Source organism: Rattus norvegicus, chromosome 2 (assembly GCF_036323735.1).
Source record: "Rattus norvegicus strain BN/NHsdMcwi chromosome 2, GRCr8, whole genome shotgun sequence".
Classification (NCBI taxonomy): Eukaryota; Metazoa; Chordata; class Mammalia; order Rodentia; family Muridae; genus Rattus; species Rattus norvegicus.
In genome coordinates this window covers 225,483,557-225,488,455 of record NC_086020.1, presented here as the reverse complement: position 1 = coordinate 225,488,455, position 4,899 = coordinate 225,483,557, and the positions used below count along the sequence as shown (strand labels likewise).

The 4,899-nt window shown below is 41.4% G+C and overlaps 1 pseudogene; it reads left to right on the top strand.

Moving 5' to 3' along the window:
* Positions 1–3,585: 3,585 nt before the first annotated feature.
* LOC134485805 (peptidyl-prolyl cis-trans isomerase A-like) lies at positions 3,586–4,209 on the top strand (annotated as a pseudogene).
* The last annotated feature ends 690 nt before the right edge of the window (positions 4,210–4,899 follow it).

The window sequence follows — 4,899 nt, the reverse complement described above, 5'->3', positions numbered from 1 at the left end:
GTGTCCAAGAGAACAGCTAGGAAATAAATCATTTCCAAGAGAAGTCGCTATTAGTTCATCCCATGATATAAAAGATGCGTTCAGGGGTGAGGTGGGCGTGGGGCAGGGGTGAGCCAGAGGATCTTGCATGGAGGGTGCTGTACCGTGCTTGGACTTTTCCAGGTCATTTAGGGGATGAGTGCAACGCCTGCTTGATGCTGTTACCTATCTTGTACTGCTTTGCGTTCTTTTCCTTGGGAGTCTCACGGAAGGGGACCTTGCTCCATCCTGGACTGTAGAGCTGGGACTCTGGCTGGCTTCCTCAATAGAATTTCCACAGCTATTTCTACTGGGTGCTGCGAATGCCCACTCTGATGGTGTCTTATTATCTACTTGATGCTTCTTTCTGATGCTCACTGATTATATTTTTATTTTTGCTTGATATGTACTTAATTAACTCATTCAAAACAGACAGGGAAGCAGTCATAGATTGTTTTCTGTACCCTAGAGAACATAAACCCCAGTAACAGAAGTGTAACTAAAGGAAGTAATGTGAAAAACCTAAAGAAACAGACCTGTTAGACTACACAATTTAAATTATACAGATCTAATAAACCCTGGGGAATCTATCAAATGTGCTATAATTAATAGCAACACACACACACACACATACACACACACATATATATAAAACTAATAATATATATACTATATTCTAAATATACATAGTACATATTATATACTACATAAAGTATGTGATATATTTAGTATATAATGTATTTAGTATATAGTGTACATACTAAAATTTTGCTAAGGGCACGTTTTGTATTAAATAGCCGTGGGACAAAGGGGACATCTTGGTATGGTGAGCTACTGAACACTACACTAATGGTTATCTGTGCTGAAGCTGGAAGTGTGGTTCAGTGGTGGAGTGCTTCCCTAGCATGCACTCACTGTGGGTTCACCTACCATAGCGTTGCAGAAAAGCAAAAGGAACAGACAAAGGAAGGAGGGGGAGAGGGAGAGAGGGAGAGTGGGGAGAGAGGGATTGATTCTATCAGCCAAGTCACTCTGTCATTTCTGCTGAGTGGTGCTTAGTTAATTAGGCTTTTCAGCTCCCAATTTGATTGGAATGCCAGGTCCTTCACTCTTCCCAGTTCCGCCCTGTGCCTCCCTCCCTGTGTCCATTGCTTTTCCCTTTCCCTTATGTAAAGAACAGGCCTTCTGGGCATATCAATCAAAAGTGGCATAGCAATAAGACAAGGCACACATAGGGCTGGACATGAGGGCTGGACTATGCAGTAGGAGGGAAAGGGTCCCAAGAGCAGGTTTGCCTCAACTTCTATCTGCTCAATCAACTACCTGACAAGTTAAAACACACGTTTGAGAAAATGTACTCATTTTAAATAAACGCTCCTGGGGCAGGAACTTTTTTCGCCTTAAATATGACAACTTAGTCAAATGCTAATTTTGTAATTGAGGTCTTACTGTTTTCTGTTAGATCAGTAACTAGGACATCATGGAGAAGGAAGCTTTAGCCTTTTAAGGAAAACTAGCACCACTCTTGGCAGCAGGCTCCAGGCTGGACTCTGGGTGCCACAGAGGCCTCCAGGATAGACTCCAGGTCTCAGCTCTTTCTTTACAATGGCATCGGGGGTTATGGAGCTTGATGCCAGGCAGCTGAAAGCCTTTGATTAATTTTCACAGTCCTAACGATAGACAATTTTGTTACTTTCATGGAAGAATCTGTTTGGAGAACTATTTTACAATCATTTCTAATAATGCCATTAGTAAGAATCTGGAGTCTTTGGGAAAGAGTTCTTAAATATATTTTGCTGGAGTCATTTCTGTACGTTTTACTTTTTGATGAGCTTTTAAACAGTATTTTATATGCTAGTCCATTTCTTCACATAAATAACTAATAATTTTTAATATTACTCATCCAGATATTGTGACAAACTCAACTAGATGCAGTGATGCAAGTCTGGGGATTCACCTCTGCTGAGTGGTCAGGAAGCCATTTACCCCTTATAGACTGGAAAGCTCCTGTTCTTCCCTAAGGAGTAACCAAACGCCCTCCCTTGTTCCGGAAGAGTGTCTGTTCCCATGAGTGTGTGTAATGGCAGCATTTCTTCAGTATGTTCAGGTGCGTTATTTACATCAAGTCACCTGGAAAAATAAAACTGTCACTTTATGAATACAGTCATTTCAGAACACATGGCTATATTCATGTGTATCTAAATTCATATCTATAGTTTATTCATATATCTAGTTAATATATCCTAAACATAGAAACACATCAATGACAGAAAACTCCGATTTATCTATAAATGTTTTAATATGAGTAGATTTGGAGTAACAGATGAGAATGTAGTGTGGTGGGGGATGTATGTGTGTGTGTATGTGTATGTGTGTGTGTGTATATGTGTGTGTGTCTGTGTCTCTGTGTGTGTCTGTGGGGGGATATATGTGTGTCTGTGTGTCTCTCTCTGTGTGTGTCTGTATGTGTGTCTGTGTGTGTGTATATGTGTCTGTACATGTGTGCATATCTGTGTGTCTGTGTGTGTATGTGTCTGTGTGTGTGAGTCTCTGTGTGTGTCTATGTGTCTGTGTGGGTCTGTGTGTGTATGTGTCTGTGTGTGTGTCTATATCTCTGTGTGTGTGTCTATGTCTGTGTGTGTGTGTCTGTATGAGTGTTTGTGTGTCTGTGTGTATGTCTATGTGTTTGTACATGTGTGTCTGTGTGACTGTATGTCTGTGTGTCTGTAGTGTGTCTGTGTGCCTATGTATCTATGTGTGTGCATGTGCATGTATGCAGTATTGGCTGGAAAATAGAATGAAAAAATAATAACAGAGGATGAGGAAAAACTAGATTATAATTTGGTGGCATTTACATTCTTAAGAATCAAATGTGTGGATAGAAGGTGCTGGAGAAAGGGTCATATTCAGCCTCCAAAGTTAAACAATGCTGATCTCTCTTCTCACCTCACTGTGTGCTTCCTATCTTGGCTTCCTTGTTCTATTTTTTCTCTGCTCTTGGCTGTGTTGACAGCTACTTACTTCACTTTCATTTTTTAAATTTTTTTCTATTTTTCTTTTATCGAAAATAGATCTTTTTCATAGAACATATTCTCATTACAGCTTCCCCTTCCCAAATCCTCCAACATCCTCCCCACCTCCCTCTTACCTAAATCTGCAACTTTTCTATCATTAGAAAACAAGGGCTGAAGGGACTTGCAACTCCATAAGAACAATAATACAAACCAACCAGAGCTCCCAGGGACTAAACCACCACCCAAAGACTACACATGGTCAGACTCATGGCTCCAGCTGCATATGTGGCAGAGGATGGCCTTGATGGGCACCAATGGGAGGAGAAGCCCTTGGCCCTGCCAAGCCTTGACGCCCCAGTGTAGGGAAATGTCAGGGCAGGGAGGCAGGAAGGGGAAGGTGGATGGGTGGGGGAACATCCATATAGAAAAAGGGAGAGGCGGGTGGCATAGGGGGTTATGGACCAGAAACCGAGAAAGGGAATAACATTTGAAATATAAATAAAAATATCCAATTTTTTTTAAAGTAAAAAAAAAACAAGCAGGGGCTTTGCAGATGCCGCTGTCCCCTGCAGCCACGGTCAACCCCACCGTGTCACTTGACAAGTTGGCCAGTGGTGAGCCCTTGGGCAGCATATCCTTCGAGCTGTTTGCAGACAAAATTCCAGACAGAAGAAAACTTTCATGCTATGAGCACTGGGGGGGGAGGACTCGGATAAAACGGTTCCTCCTTTCACAGAGTTATGCATGTGACAGGCTGGCAACGTCACACGCCATGATGCCACTGGTAGCGGTCCATGTACAGAGAGGAACTGGAGGATGAGAACTTCATTTTGAAGCATACAGTTTGTGGCATCTTGTCCATGGTAAATGGGGAACCAAACGCAAACGGTTTCCAGTTTTGTTATTTGTTTGTTTTTGCTTTTGTTTTTATCTGCGCTGCCAAGACTGAGCGACCGGATGGCCCCATGTGGTGTGTGGGAAGGATGGTGAAAGCAGGCATGAGCATCGTGAAAGCCATGGAGCATTTGGGATGCAGGATGGCAAAACCAGCAAGAGGATCACCATTTCCGAGTGTGGGTGGACATCTCTGATTCTTTTGACTTGTGGGCGGGCATCTTACCCACCAGACCATTCCCTCTGCTGCTCTCTCTGCAGTAAAGTGGGAGAGCACCCATGACCCCTCCCCATGTGCTCTTTGATCTCTGCTCTAATCGAAGTTTTTTGGGTTCCATATTTCCCTCATCCCGTCCAAGTCTAGCTAGATAGCAGATTTAAGTTTATGAATAAACACTAAATATGAAAAAAGAAAAATGCGTATCTTAAGAATAATAGTAAAATATAAAATAAAACAAAACAAAGAAATTGGAATAGGACAAAACAGATACAAGAAAAATGCCAAAGGAGAAGCAGGAGAAACACGCATTTGTAGTAGTTTCTAAATAGGGGTAAGGCAGACAGTTAGAAGAGAGTTCTACTCATTGCACAGAGTTATTTTTGTGAAAAAAAATTTGCTGTAGGGTGTGAAATTAAAAAAAAAAAACCACATACAGTCTGTTAATCAATGTAAATACATTCCCTATGAACTTCTTTCTTTCTTTTTTTTTTTTTAATTTTTTTCTAGCAGTTTTTGAGAGCAGTTGCATGGTGCTAGCCTGTGATTATTTACTTCCTAGTATCATTGCCCACAGACTACATACACATTTTTAAACGTCATTCAAAGATTCCTCAAGCATTTTTTGCTTATTTCTTTTTCCCTTGAAACCTTATGGGTTAGGTATTACTGACCTGGTTGCCAATGGTGCAGATCATGAACACACGGGGATCTTCACCCTGAGAGGAATAAACAGACATATTAGATGTGAACACT